The sequence below is a fragment of the Triturus cristatus genome, chromosome 7 (assembly GCF_964204655.1).
Source record: "Triturus cristatus chromosome 7, aTriCri1.1, whole genome shotgun sequence".
In the NCBI taxonomy this organism is placed as follows: domain Eukaryota; kingdom Metazoa; phylum Chordata; class Amphibia; order Caudata; family Salamandridae; genus Triturus; species Triturus cristatus.
In genome coordinates, this window is record NC_140590.1 from 1,362,166,273 (window position 1) to 1,362,189,600 (window position 23,328).

The window sequence follows — 23,328 nt, forward strand, 5'->3', positions numbered from 1 at the left end:
GAACATAACATCGAGACACATCCTGGAAAGAAGGTTAAACAAAAACCCTACCGAATCCCGGCAGCCCGACGAGAAGTCAAGGAAATGCTGCAACTCGGGGTTATTCGACCCTCCAAAAGCGACTGGGCATCACCCATTGTTATGGTCCCAAAACCAGACGGGTCACGGCGTTTTTGCATGGACTTCCGGGCACTAAACGCCATCTCCACATTCGACGCCTATCCCATCCCTCGTGTAGACGAGCTAATAGAAAGACTTGGAGAAGCCACATTCATCACGACGCTGGATCTGACAAAGGGATACTGGCAGGTGCCCCTCAGAGAAGCTGATCGGAAGAAAACTGCGTTCATCACCGACGAAGGGTTGTTTGAATTCACAGTACTTCCCTTCGGTCTTCACGGGGCCCCTGCCACGTTTCAAAGAGTCATGAACGCTATTCTACAAACCTTCCCTTCGTTCAGTTCAGCTTATCTGGACGACATAGTCATATACAGTAACACCTGGGAGGAGCATCTGGGGCATCTACAGACGATACTCATGGCATTACAACGAGCGGGGTTACACATAAACGCAAAAAAATCAAGGGCGGCATTCCAACGGGTTAACTATCTGGGCTTTGTATTAGGGGATGGCACAATCACACCCCAAGCATCCAAGATACGGGCCATTAAGGAGACCCCCTTTCCCAGTACCAAAAGAGATCTAAGGGCATTTCTGGGGCTTATTGGCTACTACCGTAGATTCATTCCGAACTTCGCAGACATAGCTGCCCCGCACACCGACCTTCTCCGTAAGGGCGTTAAACCCAGGGAGTTCCTGCAACCTAACCCTGAGGTTTTTCGAGCATCCTCGGAACTGAAAAACACGATCACAACACAACCAGTCTTATTGTCACCTAACTTCTCCAAACCCTTTATCCTTGCCACAGACGCCTCTGACCTGGGTTTAGGGGCGGTCTTATCACAGGAGGGTGAGGATGGACTGGAGCACCCCATTCTTTTTGTTAGTAGAAAACTGTTCCCAAGGGAGGCCAAATATCCGACTATTGAACGGGAATGTCTGGCCATCAAGTGGGCCGTAGATAAACTGCAATATTACCTGGAAGGTAAACCGTTCATATTGTATACCGATCACGCACCCTTGCAATGGATGTACAATAATAGGAGCCGGAACCCCAGAATCCTGCGCTGGTTCCTGTCATTGCAGCCATATGCTTTCACGGTACGACACAAGAAGGGGAGAGAGAACGGAAACGCTGATTATTTGTCTAGGGTCTTCCCTCTCCCCGAACGGGAGAATCCAGGGGAGGAGGAGTGTGACGGGGCGGAGGACACAGGGGAAGCATTTACCACTGCATGGAACTGTTGGTCAAAGGACGCCTCTATGCCCCCTTCTCTCCCCCTGCAGCAACCAGAGGTACTCAGACTGCGGGAAGAATGGTACCCGTATCAGCCGCAGGACTGGCCGATGGAAACTGGACAGGGTGCCTTTAATTCTGCCTTTCAAGATGACGAGACTCCTCCCGCCGATGACGTCGCGTTGGTGGGCTGCACAAAAACTGGAGAAACCCGGAAGGAGTCGGACGGCGTTTCCCTGGAGGTTGGCGGTGCATTGGAGTGGAGGCGAAGGCAGATTCGGAAGGACTGGAGCGGAGGAGATATCAGCGCGTTGAGAGGAGGGAAGGAAGGAGACGACTACGACAAGCCAGGAGGCCAACGACTTCTCGAGTCGCCCTGCCACGTCCCCAGGGGAGGGGCGTGGCTAGAGCAGGTACGTGGACGGGTAGCGGGCTGGTTGGGGAGAAGCTCACAACCCCCCCTGTAAACTACGTACTAGACCGATCCTCGTACTGCCCTGCTTCCTGCATAATACCCTACCCTGTTTCCCCCCACTGAGCACGTAAGCACTTCCAACAGCAAACGAGACCACGCACTGAAGCACTGGGTTTCCCTAACCCCTGGCTCTCTTTCTGTTTTCCTTGTCGGTGAGTTGTATTCCGGAGGGAGTCCTACACGAGTGTCAAGACACCACGAGGAGCAAGACAGGACTGATACGGAAGGCGGGATAGACCGGACCCAGAGGGACACGACCCTGCTTAAAGAACCCCATCTCGGAGGAGGGCAAGCGGGGATAAAGAGGACTTATCGTACCATAGGAGTACAGTAAAATCTTACGGACGCTACTCCTTCAATTGTAAATAAAGTCTCAGTCAACTCATCCCACTTGGCTGTCGTCTCTGTCTCACTTACCCCACCACAACACCTCTGTTGGGTCGTCCAGATAGGCCTGTACCATCCGCTCAATGTTCAGGGGTGCTGCTGGTAAGCTTTCGTGCTCTTTTCTCTGTGCACCAGCACTGTGCTTATTAATGCCTAACTGTACATACCAATCGTCTAATGATTGGACTGGGCCTAATGATCCAGTTATTGTTGCTGTTGTCGATAGTGATGGTGAGTGTTGTGATCCAAACGCACTGCCCTCAGCCTACGAAGTTGCACTTGATCCTGCATGGCCTGCTGCAGTACTTCTTGTGGGTTGATCTTGCGGGCTTTTATTTAGCAGCCGTTCGTTTTCCAACTTACTGGCTGTTTTAGCTATACAAGTTTTGTAGCGGGCAACATCAATCTCGGAAAAAGCAAAGAATGTCTTCAGTCCAAATTTTGCACGTGGATCCAGAATTGTGGCACACATGTAATGTTCTTGTGACAACATTTTATTTTGTATCCTTACATTTTCAGCTTAGCGACGGGCTAAGCTCTCCACCAAGTGACAGGCTTCCCTTTTGTCCTCTACACCTTTGTATGATTCAGACACATTCTTCAGCTGATGCTCTAGCATTTGCAATAATGGGATAGCTTGGCCCATTGTACAGTCCTCCTTCCTGACTTCACGCGTGAAGACCTAAAAAGGACAAAGCATCTCAGTCAGGCATTTAATTAGGCTCCATTGCTCCATCTCAAGGTTCATGCCTTTAACAGTAGCATCCCCTCTTCTTTTCCAGACATATTCATGGAGTGATCTGTACTGCTCATACAGACGATCAAGCATGTAATACGTTGAGTTCCAACGTGTTGCCACCTCCTGGATGAGTGCCTTGACTGGCATCCTATGTTCACGTTGGATGATCCTCAGCTGCTTCCGAGCTTTAAAAGAATGGCTGAAGTGAGTGCATATTCTTCGGCAGATGGCCAGTAAATTGCTGACTATGGGTCTTGAACTATAATGTTTATGCAGTGCGCCAAACACGGAACCCTGAAATAGGAACCAAGTTCCATGGCCTTAAGTACATTACTGCAATTGTCTGTGGCAACAAAACCAATACTAAGCCCTCTTTGCCGCAGCCACTCCAAAACCTTGCTGTAAAAGTCGTGTAAAATGTTTTCAGCCGTATGAGATTTCTCCATGGCGAACAAGTTGCATGTTTCCGAGTACCTTTAAAAATCGCAGCTGTGTCAACAGCACCTCGTGCAGATAGCTTATCTCTAACCCCCACAAAAGAGACCCAGTGTGCAGTGATGCACATTTAATCTGTGGCTTGGCAACTGGTCCACATGTCTGTTGTCAGGTGGATATTGTGAACAGCACTCTGCTATAAAGCTTGTCCAACCAATGGAAACCCACCCCTTCCACCTATGAAAAAGGAAGAAGGTCCAGCGCAAAAATTTTAGCCAGCTTCGCATTGTACAACCGTGCCGTTGGGTGGTTGCGTTGGAACTGCCCCTCCAACCTAAACATGCTCTCAATGGTAGGCTGGATTACTTTCCTTTGTGGTGCTGTTTTCATTAACCCACTTAGGCTCAACGACACAGTTTGTCTCATTGCGGTACTCGGTCGCCTTGGTGTCTCAGCCTGACTCTGAGTATGGCTCTTACTGCGGTGCCACTCAGATGTTACTGAGGAGGATGTGGGCGGTACCACTGCACTACTGGGGACAGGGCTAGAAATGCCTCCCTCTTCTTCACCTTCCACCGCAATAATATCGCTCTCTGATTCTTCCTGACCAACTTCAATGGGTTGAGTTTTTCTACTTTCTTTTAACTGAAGTAGGTGATTCTCCCACACAATAGTGTGGTGTATTCTGAGATGACTTGCTTGGCCTCCGGTACCATAGTTTGTACCAAGCTTACCCCGCCGAACACCTTGCTGACAAATTGAGCATATAACAACGTTCTCCTCCGTGGTGCTAACAGAAAAGAAGTCCCAAACTGGGGAGGAGAACTTTCTGGCACTGCTGGATGTGCCACTTTCAATACCAGATGAACTGGAGGGTGTGCTTGAAATGTGACCCTGTGCACCTAGACTGTGACTTTTACTACCACTACTTACTGAGATGGTTGAGCTGGATGTAGGTCCCTGCCGGGCCTTGGAAAATATGGCAGCTGGAGGTAGTGGTGGTGTAACCTGTGTTGGTGATATCCGTGCTACATCCCGCTCAGTAGCAGCCTTTCTGGATAGGGTGAGAATGTTGGCCTCCAATCCCTTTGGGGCGGGAGTAATGTGCGTGATGACTGGCTCGTCTTCATCAACATCAGCATCACCCCACTCTTCTACATTCTACCTCCATAACTCTAAGTTTTTCTGCGACCTTCCTTTTCAGAAGCATTGTCTTGTGGCGTCTATCACTCTCAGACTGAGCTGGTGGCTGCTAAGTGGCATCACGATCATCAGAAGCGGAGCTTAAAGAAGAAGATGATGGACTAAGCCTCCTTTTCCTTGCTGGTGGTCTGGAAGACAATAGATCTTCTGAAACAGTGGTTTGACTTTGCTCCACTTTGTCTGCAGGAAGCTCGATTTCCTGAAATGCCCCTACGTCAGGAGCAACAACTACTATGGTGGGCTGTTGCGGCTGCTGCTGTTCTTGTTGCGGCTGCTGCTGTTCTTGTTGCGGCTGCTGCTGTTCTTGTTGTGGCTGCTGCTGTTCTTGTTGCGGCTGCTGCTGTTCTTGTTGAGGCTGCTGCTGTTCTTGTTGCGGCTGCTGCTGTTCTTGTTGCGTCTGCTGCTGTTCTTGTTGCGGCTGCACACTTACCTGCTGAGTTTGCGCCTGCGTTGATTGTGTACTACTTTGCGATAATGACATTTCTTCAACATCGCTGCTCGTTAGTAGACTGGCTACATCTGCGACACTAAAGCCATTGGGCCTCGGTTGGTGGGGTTGGACCGCTGTGCGGCTCCCAGCTTGGTTCCCGGACAACGCTGCTGCAGGCGTAACTTTTTTGGTGCCAAAAAAAAACATTGGCCGGCACACCACCAGTCGTGGTTAATGGCACTTCCTTTTTCTGTTCCTTCTTCTCACCGGCAACTTTCTTGGTACTGGACCTGGTACCTTTCTTTGGGGCCATCTTCTTCAGATGTCAGGCAGGATGCAGATGCACAACAAGTTCTGGTCACACGTGGACGTGATGCGCAGCAGGACTTCTGTCTGGCAGGCAGTACAACGGGTAGCCGGGTGATGCTGATGACACCTCCTCCTCTGTCTTTTGTGCACCTAAAAGCAAATAAGTCAGGAGAAGAACATCAGTGAAATGTTGCATTTATTTGTTGTGGTTCAGTTACTTAGTACTGTACTAGTGCAAACAAAAGATATAGTCTAGCCATTTATGACTTTTTTTGAACAAGGGCTATGTTATACTACTGTGTACAGTCAGTCACACACTACACTCTCAGGAAGGATAGGAAATTTAATAATAACCACCAAAATAAAAATTTAATGGAAGTGGGGTAGACCCTATTTGCCATTAAATTATTTGAACATCTCAGCATCCATGGAGCTGCTGCTGGCAAAGGGGGTGGATGGATGGAAGCAGTAAGCCAAATAGCCAATAGGAAAACCATACAGGCCTGTGGCAAAAGCAGGACACTAATAACTCCCAGTCCAAACACAAAAAAAGGCCACCAGCCACATGGACACTCACAAATCACAAACAAGCAGGGGGCCTGGGAAACACCAGGAGCTGACAAAAGGCCTATAAAAGCCAGGTAAAGGATGCATGCTAAAGCACACTGCTCTGCCTTTTTAATGCAACAAAATGCAAATACGAACATTCACAGGCCCCAAAAAGGTCTGCAGGGTGCATGCATGGCACACCAACACACCAGACACATACAACAAAAGCATGTCTTTAAGACAACCAACATCAGAAAGCCCACCCCAAAAAAACACACTTCCCCAACTCAATCTAATGCCATCCATGCCCTAAATGATGTCTAAATTCAACAGACCACACAGAAAACACTTGATTAATAAAGCTCTGGCTACCTGCTCTGATCCTAGTGGATGAAAGCAGGCCTGTTGGCAGACAAGGCCAGGCAAGCTTGCAGGCCTAGGCTTGAAAATGGCCACCAGCCACATGGCCAGGCCCAACAACATCAGAAAGCCCACCCCAAAAAAACTTGCCCAACTCAATCTAATGCCACCCATGCCCTAAATGATGTCTAAATTCAACAGACCACACAGAAAACACTTGATTAATAAAGCTGTGGCTACCTGCTCTGATCCTAGTGGATGAAAGCATGCCTGTTGGCAGACAAGGCTAGGCAAGCTTGCAGGCCTAGGCTTCAAAATGGCCACCAGCCACATGGCCAGGCCCAACAACATCAGAAAGCCCACCCCAAAAAAACACACTTCCCCAACTCAATCTAATGCCATCCATGCCCTAAATGATGTCTAAATTCAACAGACCACACAGAAAAAACTTGATTAATAAAGCTGTGGCTACCTGCTCTGATCCTAGTGGATGAAAGCAGGCCTGTTGGCAGACAAGGCTAGGCAAGCTTGCAGGCCTAGGCTTCAAAATGGCCACCAGCCACATGGCCAGGCCCAACAACATCAGAAAGCCCACCCCAAAAAAACACACTTCCCCAACTCAATCTAATGCCATCCATGCCCTAAATGATGTCTAAATTCAACAGACCACACAGAAAAAACTTGATTAATAAAGCTGTGGCTACCTGCTCTGATCCTAGTGGATGAAAGCAGGCCTGTTGGCAGACAAGGCCAGGCAAGCATGCAGGCCTAGGCTTCAAAATGGCCACCAGCCACATGGCCAGGCCCAACAACATCAGAAAGCCCACCCCAAAAAAACACACTTCCCCAACTCAATCTAATGCCATCCATGCCCTAAATGATGTCTAAATTCAACAGACCACAAGAAAACACTTGATTAATAAAGCTGTGGCTACCTGCTCTGATCCTAGTGGATGAAAGCAGGCCTGTTGGCAGAAAAGGCGAGGCAAGCTTGCAGGCCTAGGCTTCAAAATGGCCACCAGCCACATGGCCAGGCTCAACAACATCAGAAAGCCCACCCCAAAAAAACACACTTCCCCAACTCAATCTAATGCCATCCATGCCCTAAATGATGTCTAAATTCAACAGACCACACAGAAAACACTTGATTAATAAAGCTGTGGCTACCTGCTCTGATCCTAGTGGATGAAAGCAGGCCTGTTGGCAGACAAGGCCAGGCAAGCTTGCAGGCCTAGGCTTCAAAATGGCCACCAGCCACATGGCCAGGTCCAACAACATCAGAAAGCCCACCTCAAAATAACACTTCCCCAACTCAATCTAATGCCATCCATGCGCTAAATGATGTCTAAATTCAACAGACCACACAGAAAACACTTGATTAATAAAGCTGTGGCTACCTGCTCTGATCCTAGTGGATGAAAGCAGGCCTGTTGGCAGACAAGGCCAGGCAAGCTTGCAGGCCTAGGCTTCAAAATGGCCACCAGCCACATGGCCAGGCCCAACAACATCAGAAAGCCCACCCCAAAAAAACACACTTCCCCAACTCAATCCAATGCCATCCATGCCCTAAATGATGCTTGAAAATGAAATACATTCAAAAAACACCAAAGGAACAGTTGCTTCATCATGCACACACCCATAAGGCCATGCCCATGACTAGCTCGGGCCTACTACTGACTACTACTACCCACAACATTTTTAAAAAAATGCCCCCAATCAAACAGACACAACAACCACGTACTTGTAAAATATCCAAATCAAAAAATCCTCAAATCCAATTACAATGATGCAGCAGACAAAAAGAGTGATCTTTTCAGCTCAAAATCCAAAGGCAGAATGAGCAGGAGATGGACAAAGCACTGGGAGGAGCCTGCTGGACAGGAACAGGAAGTTGGAGATTCTGTGTCACTTCCTCCCTCTCCCCACCTTTTTAAAAAAGGACTCCTTGCACAAAAAAGGACAGCCAAATGTCAATCTGAGGAGTTGTTTTCATCCAAAATCATCATTTGCAGAAGGTTTCATGCTGCTAGAGCTGATATTCTTCTCCAAATTGAAAATTTTACATGTTCGAGTTCTTGAGCTTCACATTACTTCCGCCGACGTGATCGCGCGACAAATGACGTGATCGCGCGACAAGTGACGTTAATGCGGGCACGAACTGTTGCGAGACAGCGCAAAATGGCTACCAACAATCCAATATCTCGTGGAGAACGCGACCGGGTCGGGAAAACTTGTCGGCGAACGCGGGTATTCAGGTAAGGCGATCGCGCGCACGCGAGAATGTATTTTTTTACAGGGCGAGCAAGAAAATAATTACCGCTAAGATGCGGATTGCGGAAATTTTGACATTTTCGCGCTTTCCGCGGAACGCGAAAATGTCAAATTATCGCAATTTTCGCGAACGGAATGGAATTTTGGCCCAGGCCTACTCTTGAGGGAGGAGAAGCAGATCCTGAAGAAGGAACTGCCCCAGAGGGACTTGAGCCTGATCAGGTTGAGTTCTTGGGGGCAGGGGGCCCTTCTAGGGAAGATCTGAGTAAGGAGTAACAGTGCTGCCCCTCTCTTGAACCCCTCAGACAGCAGGCTGCTGAGGCTGCTGGGAATGCTAGTGTGTCCCATAAGGTTTATTGGGATGAGGGACTCCTATATTCTGAGGGTAGCGATCCAACCCCTGGAGCCACCAGGAGGTTGGTAATACCTCAGAAGTTTAGGGGGTTCCTCTTGACCCTAGCACATGACCTTGGCAGGTCACTTGGGCCAAAACAAGACCTGGGACAGGCTTGTTCCACATTTTCATTGGTCACATATGTCAGAAGACACCAAGGAGTTTTGTCGCTCCTGTGTCACTTGCCAAGCCAGTGGCAAATCTGGTGGCACAACAAAGGCCCCCCTGAAACCACTACCTGTGGTGGGGATACCCTTTGAAAGGGTAGGGATTGACATTGTTGGTCCCCTTGACCCTCCAACTGCATCTGGGCACAGATTTATCCTGGTGGTAGTGGATCATGCCACCAGGTACCCAGAGGCAATTCCCCTGAGGACCACCACAGCCCCTGTGGTGGCAAGAGCCCTCATTGGAGTTTTCTCCAGGGTGGGTTTCCCAAAGGAGGTTATCTCTGACAGAGGTACCCTCTTCATGTCAGGATATTTGAAAGAAATGTGGAAGGAGTCTGGTGTAACTTATAAATTCACCACCCCCTATAACCCACAATGCAATGGGTTGGTTGAACGTTTCAACCAAACCCTTAAGAGAATGATTAAAGGACTCCCAGAGAAGCTTAGGCGGAAATGGGACCTTCTTCTTTCCTGCCTTTTGTTTGCATACAGAGAGGTTCCACAGAAGGGGGTTGGCTACAGCCCATTTGAGCTTCTGTTTGGACACCCTGTAAGAGGTCCATTATGTTTAGTAAAAGAGGGCTGGGAGTTATCTCTCAAGCCCCCCAAACAGGATGTGATGGACTATGTACTTGGTCTCCGCTCCAGGATGGCCGAATACATGAAGAAGGCAACCAAAAACCTGGAGGCCAGCCAAGAATTACAAAAAACTTGGCATGACCAAAAGGCTGTGCTGACTGTGTACAAGCCAGAACAGAAAGTGTGGGTGTTGGAGCCTGTGGCCCCAGCAGCCCTCCAAGACAAATTGAGTGGCCCCCATACCATTGTTGAGCAAAAGGGAGAAGTCACCTACCTGGTGAATCTTGGTACTCCCAGGAGCCCCCTGTGGGTGCTCCATGTCAACAGATTGAACCCATATGTTGACAGGGCTGACATGGGCTTGCTCATGGCAACTGATGAGGAACAGGAGGAGGAGAGTGACCCTCTCCCTGACCTGCTCTCACAGAACCCTGATGCTGGGTCAGTAGATGGTGTTGCTTTGGGAAGCAGCCTCACTGACCATCATCAAACTGAATGAAACAGTACAGACATATGTTTAGCCTGACCCTTAGTTAGACTACTTGGTGCACCCATGAGGTGGACACTGGGGACGGTCTGCCTGTCAAGAGTAAAATCTACAGGCAACCTGACCATGTCAGGGACTGTATCGGGACTGAAGTCCAGAAAATGTTGGAATTAGGTGTGATTGAGCCTTCAGATAGCCCTTGGGCTAGCCCAGTAGTCCTAGTACCCAAGCCTCATACCCAGGGTAGTAAGAAAGAAATGAGGATTTGTGTAGACTACAGAGGCCTCAATGCAGTCACCAGGACTGATGCCTATCCCATCCCAAGGGCAGATGAGCTGATTGATACTTTGGCCTCAGCCAAGTATCTGAGTACATTTGCCCTGACAGCTGGCTTCTGGCAGATCAGGTTAGGTGATGATGCAAAAGCCAAAATAGCATTTTCGACCCCTAGTGGGCACTACCACTTTGTGGTGATGCCCTTTGGATTGAAAAATGCACCTGACACTTTTCAGAGGTTGGTGAACAAAGTTCACCTCAGAAATATTTTGGAGGCCCTGCAGAAAGCAGGCCTCACTATCAAGGCCACTAAGTGCCAGATAGGGCAGAGTTAGGTTGTGTACCTGGGCCACCTTGTAGGTGGGGGCCAGGTTCAGCCTTTACAGAGCAAAATCCAAACCATCATGGAATGGGTTGCTCCAACCACCCAGACACAGGTGAGAGCCTTTTTAGGCCTGACTGGGTATTACAGGAGGTTTGTAAAGGGATATGGATCTATAGTGACCCCCTTGAATGATCTTACCTCAAAGAAAATGCCAAAAAAGGTTCAGTGGACAGCTAGCTGTCAGAAGGCATTTGAAGACCTAAAGCAGGCCATGTGCACTGCTCCCATCTTACAGAGTCCAGACTACACCAAAAAGTTCATTGTCCAAACAGATGCTTCTGAGCTGGGTGTGGGAGCTGTACTGTCTCAACTGAATGATGAAGGTCAAGACCAGCCAGTAGCTTTCATTAGCAGAAGGCTGACCCCTAGAGAGAAAAGTTGGTCAGCTATAGAGAGGGAGGCCTTTGCTGTGGTGTGGGCCCTGAAGAAGCTGAGGCCATACTTGTTTGGCACTCACTTCATAGTTCAGGCTGACCACAAGCCCCTCCTATGGCTTAAACAGATGAAAGGTGAAAACTCAAAACTTTTAAGGTGGTCCATTTCCCTACAGGGGATGGACTATACAGTGGAACATAGACCTGGGACCCAACATGCCAATGCAGATGGACTCTCAAGGTATTTCCACTTAGAACACGAAGACTCAACTGGTCAAGGTTAGTTTAGTGTCCCTGCGTTTGGGGGGGGGGGGGGGGTTGTGTAGGAGAGTAGGATCTACCTCTTATGTTGACCCACTTTTTTCTGATGTTTACACTGGTTTCTGGCTATAGTCTGGCTGGGACTCTGCTAATCAGGGCCCCCGCCTCTCTGTTCTCTCTAAACAACATGGAGTGCATATAAGGTGCACTAGTGATTGGATACTGTGGTGCCTTATGAGTCCCTAGTATATGGTACCTTAGGTACCAAGGGCATAGGTACTTCACAGGCCTACCAGGGGCTAAAGAATGTATTATGCCACCCCTGGGAAGCAGACTAAATCTGACACCACAGGCCTGCTACTGCAGCCTGGGTGAGGGGGTGCTAGCACTCCTCACTGAGATATAGGTTCACTATATCTCTCCTGCACACACATGTAAACTTATCAGTCACCCCAAAGGCAGGCCCTATCAATCCTGAGGGCAGGGTGCCTGGTTTCCATGTGAGGGGGTGCCTCTGCCTGAGCAGGGCCCCTCTGCAGCTCTTAGAGTCCATTCTCCGGGGCTGTTTGTGAATGCGGTCAAACCATATACTCTTAAGTGCATTGTAACCTCGCGGTAAATGCTAACTTTGGAATGGCTGCATCAAAACATGTCGTGTTTGGTGTCAAATGCTTTGGAATCATACCCCCACACCAGTAACTGCTGTGGGAGTATGATCCCACCCTTCTAGAGGGATAGATATGTACCTACTGTGGAAACGCAGTAGATTCCTGAAGAGCCCTGGCATCACAAAATGGATGCCACCAGTCACAGACACTGGGCTGCCCTCCTGCTGATGACCGAAACTAAAAGTGGAGGAGGCCTAACAATAGGTATCCTGTCACAGGGAGGTGTGACCACCTCCCAGACAGGGTTTAGTGTATTGGGGTTGGGTGGGTGCACTCTTAGAGTGCTTTGAAGTCCTGCACTTGGGGAGCAGTAGGCTCCTCTGTGCTTACACCAGTTTAAACCGGCTCAGGGGCTACCTGCCCCTGCTCTGGCGCGAAACTGGACAAAGGAAAGTGGGTGTAGCCACCCACTCCCCTGACCCTCCCATAGGTGGGGTCCTAGAGCTAGTCCCTCCCTTCCTTCTAGTATAAGTTAGGGAACCCTTGCCATTGCAAACTAGATACCCCTGGACGACGCTCTGAAGACGAATCCCGGACCTTCGACGTTCCACTACCTCTGGAAGATGGAAGAATCTCCCTTGGAGTCAAGGAGGGACTCCCCTGCTTGGAAGGCACCAAAAACTGCAATCAACGGTCAGAAACTCCATCGCTCCTGCCAGAGCCTGAAGTCCCTGCAGGCCAGGAAGAGGATTTCCTGACATCTCCAAGGCCATCGTGAGTCCCCAGCGATGCTGAGGCAAGTGGACCCCACGAGTGACGAGGAACCGCAATCCCTGGGTACCGTGCACTATTTTCGAGTGCAACCCCTTCACGACGTTCTACAAACCTGTGCTTTCGCCCACGTGTGGTCCAAGCCTCTAGCAGGAATCCCTCCGAAGATCAGAGGCCTAACCTGTCCCGAGTGACCGTGGGCCCCTGTTGAGTGGATCCTTCTGAGGCGTCTTCGCGATCCCTTGCTGGTTGGCTTGTGGGTCCCCTGAAGACTTTTCTACAGTTCCAAAGGGCTCCCCTGGTTGCTCCAGGTCCGCCCTGACTTACCCTTGCTGGGTGAGTCCCTCAGACCTTGCTGGTCTGCCCCGCTGACTTTTCATCCTTTCCACGAGACTTGCTGTTACCAAGGCTTGTTGGCTCCAATCTGGTCACCGACACGACAGTAAGCTGCAGACTTTGTGGGACACGCCGAATCCAGCTCCTGGTTGTCGTCGACGCCTCCTGGACCTCGTGGCTGAAGAGTCAAGACACCCGTGGATCACCTGAAATCACCCGACGACTGTGGGCATCCATCTTCCTTGCCCCGGGTCACTGCCAAGTGACTTTGAACACTGTCCCCTCTGCTTTCAGGTCTTCCTTCTTCTGAATCCATACTTGGATTCCACTGGATATTTCTCCTGTCTTCACAAGCAGCAAGTCTTCATTGGCTCCCATTGAAAACGACGCCACGACCCGACACCAAAAGACACCTATGCACCCGGCTTCCCTGGGTGAGGTAACTCCAGCACTACGGTGCTCCTGTGGGTGTTGGCTCTAGAACTACTTACCCTGTAAGTGACTTGCTTGTAGACTCTCCCGAAGTATCCTTAAACTCTTAATTTCCAATCGCGACTTGCTCCATTGAAGTCAATAGGGATTCGCGGCTGTGTTCTCATGCTGCATGCGTCTCCCGTGGGTCCTTTACTTACCTGCCCTGGGTGGTTTCGTGAGGCCCCAGCGCTTCTGAAGGCCCTAGGCTGTGTCCCTTTGCAAGTCGTTGTTCTTAAATCTCTTTTTTAGTATATGGTCTGGTACGCCCCTAGGGCCCCAGCCATATTTGGGCTTAACTTGTTGTGAAACATTGATTGTGCATATGTTCCTGCCTTCTAATCTCATAAAGCGATTAGAAGAGATTTGTTTATTAATAAATACATATATATTTGATATATATACCTGTGTGGTGTCCTTTCATTTGGTAATTTAAGAGACTAACAGTTAAAACAAGCTGCTTTACATTCCTCTAAAGACTTATTCTGAAGGCTGCTCTCCACAGCTACCACTAGGATAGCTTTCTTGAAAGGTTGTCTTAAACCTACTACCATAAGAGTCGAATTGTACTGGTGCAAGGTGTCCACTTTAAATAGTGAACAGCATATACCAGGCCAACTTCTCACAGTGAGGCATTATAATGATAGGTATATATCACTTTTACATAACAATTCAACATATCATTAAAAGCTTTTTCAAATTTACTGTCACGTAATCCACTCAATTTGGTGGAGCCCATATCCGATTTCCTCTTTTCTAAGCTTTCTTCCCCTTGCAAGAATATAACGCTATAGCAAGGTTGTAAATTGCCAGGAGTTGCGTAAGCCATTGCTGGAAAGGAGTGGGGGGGGATTTATCGAGCCAAGCAGATGCTGCACATAATCGGTACACCGCTATGGAGACAAACATAAACAGTCCAACAAAATAAGTTGGTGGGTAAGGAATATTTTAATTTTCAGATTTTTCTTAAGGAATTTATTTATGTCTGCTTTATTCTTATCTAATGCAGGGCAAGTCCCAAACATATGTACCAGATCTGCCCCAAACACTGGCATTTAGGGCAACTAATAACCTGTATTGCCCTCCCATTTAGCGATCTTGCTGGGGGTGTAATATAGGTCAAAAATGGTTTTCTAGTGTTGAGCCGCTAAATTGGCGGACAGCAATATAGAGTGACCTAGTTCGAGAGACTAAGAATGAGTTATCTGAAGCCCCCTGTAATATAGAGTGCCCGACAGCCGAGAACTCCAAGATGGCCCCCTGTCCTCGACCACCAAGTGAGAAAGTCGGCGGTCGAGAAGGCAGTCCGAGAGAAAATGAGGTCAGGGAAAAGCAGATAGGACGAACCCGAAGGTGAAGACTGGCAAAGAGGAGAACCGACCGAAGAGAAAACGTGGGAGAGCCAACCAAGTAAACTGGAGGGAGGAGGAACAACCAGGGAGATCGAGGCTTGCTCAGGACAGAACGCCGCCAGTGTATCCGGACATCCCGGAGGAAGCCAGGATGCAGTGGTACACCTTGCTGTGGTCTAGGAGGACCGTGGCACCAGGCAAGTGCCTTTCCTTCAAGAAACTGACAGGGGGGTGAAGGGGAACACAGCATGACTGGGGCACTGTCATTGTTTAATTCCTCACCCCTTTTTCCCTCACATACTGGTGACGGTGCAGCACAGGTGAAGGGTAGTGTACCACTGAGACGTTAAGCAGGAGACTGAGCCGTTCTTTGTTCTTGTTTCTTTTGGCTTTCCCTATTCTGGACAACATGAGTGTCTTGTGAGGATGGACATGTCCTAAGAAGCTACCTACCTGAAGGGGACCTGACGTGGAGGATCATCCAGCAGGAGCTGGAACCCCAGAGACTCTTGTGTTCCCCTTCCCACCCATCAGGAGCTGGGCCCCAGAAATATTTGTGTTTCCCCTTTCCACCCAGAAGGATATGAGCCCCATAGACATTTGTGTTTCCCCCTTCTCACCCAGCAGGAGCTGGGCCCCAGAGACATTTGTGTTTTCCCTTTTCACCCAGCGGGAACTGGATCCCGGAGACGTATGAGATTTACCTTACACGGTTTGTAGAATTGGGAACTGTTAATTACCTTAATTATAACCAGCAGAATAAATCCTACTAGGTGTGACCAAGCGCCTCATCCTTAGCCACGGGCTTTCTGGTGTCTTGCTTTTATAGGGCCTGAAAGTCCCTTATCACCCCTTTTCTAGGGTAGGAACTTACGTCACCCCCATTTGCCATTTCAAAGATTGTTTCTCCAAATCATCTTTCGAGAGAGAGTTTAAATCCCCATACAGCCGACCAATCGTGAAAGGATGAATGTATATGTTTTCATAAGTGTGAAGATCTATAAGGTCTATTCTACTAATGCCTAGTTGTCTCCCCCCTTTTTGGTTAGAAAGTCCCTGGCTTGCAGCTATTTAAAAAAATCCTTTTGACTAAGCTCGAACTTCAAGCTTAATTCCCCATTCAGTGTAGAAGTCCCCAAGCTTACGCAAGCCCTTACCTTTTCATCCAACCATATATGAGTCCCTGAAGATCCCCAGGAGACAGAGGTTTACATGTACTGGGTATAGAAATTAAATCAAAACCCAGTCCCAGTTTTTTTACAAAGCTGCCCAGATCTTATAGGCTCCCTGAATGGTCTTCAATCATGTTTTTTTAAAGTAACTGGGTTCTGTCTGGTGTAGAAGACAACCTCTAGCTTCGGTTTCGAGCAGCAGTGCGAATCCCAAGGGGATTTCTAACCTTCCGCTCCCATCCCCCTCTCCAATTAAGGTGGTCAGGTATTGCAACAATGAAGCCCAATAGTACTATCGGAGTGAGGGTTGGAAACAGAAGCGAGGAGGCCGTATAGGATGAATATTGCAGGGTTTTTATTGATCGGAATTAATAACCCGCAGTGATAGGTAGGATGTAGTTGTAAACCAGATCGAACAAAGTCTATAACACAAATGTTCTTGCTGGGATAGCACAGAAAGTTCGCTGGAGTTGTCTTCCAAGGGTTCTCTTTCAGCTAGGTTGTCAGGTGGTCGGTGTAGCTCTTGACACTCTTTTGGTATGGGTTCCCCGGAGTACACTCAAACAAAGAAAGAAAACAGCGGTTACTGACCATATCCTGTATACACACTTTTTAGCAAGACCGTCACCACACCACGTGCGAGATTGAGGTATCACAGGTGAAGTTAAAGTAAGAAAAAAACACGTGCGAGGGCTTTTACCTGTGGGCACTAAAAAAAATAAATCAAGAATAGGAGCTATTACTCTGATGGCAAACACAGGACTCCTTGCATTTACCGCCTACGATAGTTCTAACCAGGCAGGGTGGTATATAGGCTGACTTCTGGGGATAATGCGGTAAGGCGAGAGGAAAGGCATTACTCTGCTTCCCCCAAATTACCGACCCCACTCCCTTGTTATCCCCGCGGCTCCCGTTACATACCGCTGTCTGCCACAACTCTCCTGAGTTTTGGCGGCTCGTACGTGTCCTCCAGGCTCCACCACTCCTCGGTCCAGGTATCGGGACCCTCCGGATCTTCGTCTGGATTCTCCTTGGCGGTGCCTCGGTGTAAGTCGGCGTCCTCGGTTCCTTCGGCGTCTGCTCCTGTCTCTGTAGACTTCCTTTCATCTAGCGCACAAGTTTATCCAACTTCCGTCTTTTTCTGCTGTTCTCGACCTCTTTGGCTGGTTTCCCATTGGTTAGGCTGCTGAGTCCCGCCGCTTCCGGGAGGAACGACTTCCAGGTCACGTTCGGCATACTGTGGGGCGGGGAAAAGATTCTTCGTTATCGGGCACTCAGTTCTATCTGCTTCATCGCCCTCATCATACGGACGGTAAGGAATCCAGCTGGGTGTAATAACATCGGGTTGTTCACCCCTATGCTCCTGATCCTCCTCACATCTACATTTAAAGATTTGGGATGGCCTAGGCCTCCCTTTTTTAGGAAGAGCCAAGAACTTGAGGGCGCTCCTGGTTTCGGTATAGGCCCAAATAAAACTAGTTACCATTTTATCCATCAGTGTAAACCAGTGGTTCCCAAATTTGAATGGTATAGCACGGAAAAGCTATAGCACTTTGTGCAAAAATATAATTTTAACGACATTACTCCTGCCAATCGGATAAAAATGCAAGTTGTCCATTCTCAAGAAGTCTTACTTTGCTTTTCCAATTGCAAGGGCCAAATTATTCTCAACAATTTGATCAATTTTGGTAGAGATACTAACACCTAAGTACACTGCTTTTCCTATCACTCGGACACTCGGATATCATTAAACCAAGCTTTGCTATTAACAACCACTTCAGTAATTTTAATAGCCAAATTATTTGATGATTGGTGATAATGTAGCATTGGTGACTCCTGAGGTCATCAGCATTTGTGGAGTACTGACGCTCTGAATGGTGTCAGGACTCAACAAATGCATAGGAATAAGAGGTAAGCAAGTTCCAAAGGAGTATGTTCCATGAGAAATACATATAACAACCCTATCTTTCATGTACTCTTCCTGGTCATCCTGTATACTTACTCACTAGTGACTATTGTAAGTCACAGAGCGCAGCTTTTGAGTCTGCGGGTCTGTATTTTGTTTTCCTCAATAATTCCTCAACAATTGCACACTGGAGTACTGAGAATGCAATGTTGGGAAGAGGCAGCTTTTAACTACAAGCAAAGCAATGGCAAACACTTGAGAATTCTGATTTTTTTTATTAGCTCATTTCTTTATTGAAATTCTGATACAATCTGTCAAAGGGGGGGGGATCTGGCGGGTTTACCAACATTACAGAAACCCTATAAAGTGAGGTATCATGGGTTGATGCATTTAGCGAAAACAATGGTTCAGATGTGGCCAACAATTGGTCCAAGAGAGATGCAAAAGTAGCGTCAGACTAGGAATTACTGCAATGTAGTTATTGGAGAAGCAGTACTTTTTACAGGGATCGAGAAAAATATGTAAGCTGGGACAAAATTCAATTTTCTTTTATTTTTTTAAATAAATGCATTAAGCGTGGGGGTGTCTTGGCGCTGAGCAGTGGATTGAGCCAGTATCTGTAAGATGAAAGTGGCTATTTCTCAAATAGCCAGGTTTTCAAGGCCTTCCTAAAGGCAAATAGAGTTGGGAGTGTTCTGATGGAGAGAGGGAGTGCTTTCCAGAGTTTGGGGCAGCTGCCCTAAAGCTACTACCACCCCATCTAGCCTTGAAGACTCTTGAAATTGCTAGCAGTTTAGCTCCTTCAGAGGGCAAATGCCTTTTTAGAACCTGCCAGTAGAGTAGGAGTCTCAGAAACACGGGGCCAGTATTCTGAAGTGCTCTATAGGCGATGCAAAAGGCTTTGAAGATGATGCGGTTCCTAACTGGGAGACAGTGCAGCTTATACAAATGATTTCGGACTGACGAGTACCTAGGGATACCTAACAGGAGACGTGCAGCCTCATTTTGGATCATTTGCAAATTATTGAGTTGTTTTTCAAGTAGGGCAATATAGAGACCATCACAATAGTCGAGTTTTTCCAGGATCAGAGAAGGAATCACTGTTTTTCTGCTGTCATTGGAGATAAAAGGTAGTATTTTTTTGATGGTTTTCAGCAAGAAAAAGCTTGATGAGAAGACAGCATTTACCTGTGGTTTAAAATTCATTTTGTAATCGATGATCACACCAAGGTTCTTTCCCTTGGTGACTAGAATAGGTGCCGATCCCAGTTCTTCCGACCACCAGTTCTGTGACCAGTTAGGCAAAAAGTTGCCAAAAGTGATTACTTCTGTTTTGTCTGAGTTTAATCTCAGGCAATGAGAGTTCATCCAGGAACTGGCTGCCAACATTCAATCCTTAACATTTTGCATTGGTTATGCAGAGTTTTTTGATAAAGACAATACAATTTGTGTATCATCTGCGTAGGATGTCAGCACTAAACCAAAAGATCTTATGAGTTTAGGCCATTCTGATACATAAATGTTAAATAGTGTGGGGCTCAAGGATGAGCCCTGAGGAACTCCACACGGGAGGACGAAAGGCGGAGACTCGTAGCTTCCCAAGGCTACTGATTGTATTCTGCCTGACAAAAAGGATTAAAACAGTGTAAGTGTTTTGTCAGAATCGCTGATGGAAATTAGACGACTTAGCAGAAGCTCATGGTCGACAGTGTCAAATGCTGCCAATAGGTCGAGCAGAATCAGGGCGGCAGCTTCCCCCGAGTCCAAAATTGCTCTGATTTCGTCTGTGGCTTTGATTAAAGCAGATTCTGTGCTGTGTTCTGTTCTGAAACCGAACTGTGTTTCATCTAGATAGGTATGTTTTAGTAAATAGTCTGTCAACTGTTCGTTCATGACTTTCTCAACTAATTTGGCATGTAGAGGAAGACGAGAAATTGGCCTATAATTATTGAGATAACAATAATTGGGATAACATTAGTTATTTATTTTCAAGTAATAGGTAAATAGATATTAGAGATCAAAACTAATAGAACAGGTGCTCATATAAAAAAGAGACAACAAGCGTGCGGTGCTCAGTGAGGGTGACTTTAAAATATATACATCACATTGACAACACATAGGTAAACTCCTTGTGAGAATTTTTTTATATAGAATGCATGGAGTTCAGGTTGTGGGGCGGTTGACGGCGTTTCAATCTCAGTTATTAGAGATCATCTTCAGGACATAGCAAATGTGAGCAATGCAGATTATAGCCAGACAATGCTGGTGGAAAAATGAAAGAGAAGGCGGTGGCGAGAAGGGATGCCTCTTAATCGGGAGCGCTGGGGCTGGCGTCTGCCTGATTGTGGTCCCAAGTGGTGATTGGTTGCAAGAGCGCGCGACTAGCGAAATTTACTTGGTGCCAGTTCGATGTAGGTGGAGCAGAATTAATTCCCACCTGGTTATGGATACGTTAGGTGAGAAGTGCGCAGGTGACCTTTGCGTCATTGTGTCAACTGTCTATAATGCCATTCTTCAGTGGATGTAAATCCGTTAACTTACTTAACGCCAGCAAAGGTTTTCCAGGATTCTTGTGTGAGCATGACCTCTATGTATCTTATCTTGTAACAAAAGCTGATTCTAATCTTGTTACAAGAAGCAGCTATCATGGTTTAAATGGAGAAGTAAATGTGAAGCTATCTTCTACACAATGCTGTTGGCTTGGTACTGCATCCATTATGTACAGCTATGTTTTCCATGTGATATGAAATGTCAGTCTGCAATGAAGCTATTGGTTGAACACGTAGAGCCTGATTTAGAGTGCAGTGGATGCCTTACTCCATCGAAAATGTGACAGTTATCTCGTCCACCTTATTACAAGTGCATTATATCCTATGGCACTTGTAATAAGGTGGACAGGATATCCGTCACATTTGTGACAGTGTGCCAAACTCTAACAAAAGAGATTTAAATTCTTGTCCTAGTGACTTATTTTGAGATTTTTATAGGGATCAGACTTTATAGTTTCTATGTTATTGAAACTGTATATAGACTGGAAGCCCTATTTGCAGAGATATAATTTTCCATAATGAAGTTGAATTAATCTTGAGTGTGATTTGGAACTAGTATTTCTGAAGCTGTTGAGCTTACATATTGAAAAGTAAATATGCTTCACATTCCTCAAGCAGCTTCCATTTGTATTATGGTAAATTTTAAGTTAGCCTGTTATTTGAGATTGTTATAATAGCCTCTTACGTTGTCCCATTCCCCTTTTCACATCATCCATCTATGTAGATAATTCAGCACTAAGTTGATTGGTCAGACACAGGGGATTTGGTGGCACATGCTACTCCTACCAAGGACCTGGACACATGACAGATGGTCTTGCAGGAACTAGAGATTGAACTGGATATCAAAATGGAGATTTCAGTGAATACGCAATGACATAGGTGCCCAACAACAAAGGCATTTGAACATGTGTTGGAAAGACCATTTTAAATGAAAGCCCCACTGTCATCAAGCTGAACTTCTAGAGGAGACACCAGCAGATATTGATTGACATGCAAAGCTACATTGTCATTCCAAAGAACTAGAAGCCTGACCCGAGTTAGAGTTTGTGCAATTGGCTTGTAGCTTGTAGAAAACTAATATCTAACATTAAAACCTTTCAATGAGGTTGGCAGTAATGTTCAGTTGGACATGAACCGCGAATTTTTGTAAAATATAGCTACAAACAACACACAACATGTCTCAATGGAAAATGTGTGTTTACTGAGAAAACGGCTGCTTGTATTTGTCAAACATATTCAAATGACATAACTGAACACAGGTGTAAAATCATGAGCAAGTCGAGTTCCAAGTCTATTAGAAGTTGTAGCTGTCCAATAGTGTTGGACAAATCAAAAATATTATGAAGCTAATCTGCAAAGTGCTTAGGGTACACAGTTTTGCATATGAGCGTGACTTCTGTAGATGTAGTTCAGCACTACTTGGAGTAATACGTTACAGAGGAAAAAAAACAATATTTTATTTCGTTAACAAATCCAACAGTGTCATAAGCCTATCAAAGTGCTTTTTAACTAACTCAAAGTGTAGCGATCCCAGTTTAATAATTTTATCAACAGTTAGTGGGAAGAACTTCACAATATCATACAGGAGTAGAACGACTTAACACACAGGGTGTGCCAGCATGAAGGCCACAATATGATTAATTTGAATAGACAAGAATAAAACCATTCCCTTGTAGTAGAGTATATTGCTGTATGAGATCATGGGAAGAAGCTTTGAGAAACAAATTGACCTGGCTTGTTACTTGAATACGATTCAAAGTATACCATAGGTTCTTCATAATTATTAGTGTTAACTAAAGTAGGTTCATCTTCAAATAAAAGTTAATGCACTAAAAATAGATTTGGAGGTATGGATCATGATTCTGCTCATATCATCTTAAAGATTCCATTTGGTACATCTGCATACTTGTATACAAAAATTGGAAAGGAGATCCTACCTTGTATGAGCTATACTCTTTGTGGTAATTCCTTAGGCATATACGCATTTGAATGCCATTGTTGTACTGTCAATAAAGTGCCACACACGTCTCTGTGCACCATGGCACGTTGATTACCCTTAAGAGTGTATGTTGGAAACAAGGAGACATTTTTCATCAGATTAGAAGGAATCCTTTTAATCTTGTTGGATTATATAATTCAATTCCTTAATGGCATTGCTGTGTAACTGTTCATCCTGAGGGATTGTGTGTCCTTTTCTACAACATTACGTGAACAGGAAGCTACCTCAGAGACAATATACAAAGTATCTTTTAAGTGAGAAACAGCATGTCATTATCTATAACAGCAAACAAGCTTTGTAAAATGTATCTGTCAATTTCCCTATTTCCCGGTGCTTGTTTCTGTAAATATGTGTTTTTAGCAGTGAGTAGAATAAGTAGGGTGGCAGCTCACTTTTACATCTCATTTATGCATATGTAGACCCTAAAAAAAACTGTATTAATTAAGGGTGTTGATATGTATGAGCTATTGTATATTTGTTATAATAGCTGTAACGGAATATGTTTGTGTCCATGTTTGGGAGAGCTTCCATAGAGAAATCATGTCGATATTGGCAGTTTTATACCATGTATCCAGTGTACTCGCTAATGAGCAAGAAACTTGATTAAAAGCGTCTAAAACATACATTTATTTGTGTAAGCTAAATACCATACCTTATGTAGACTAATCAGAGAATAAAAAGTCCATTAATGACTAATTCCACAAATTCTATATCTGGCATGGT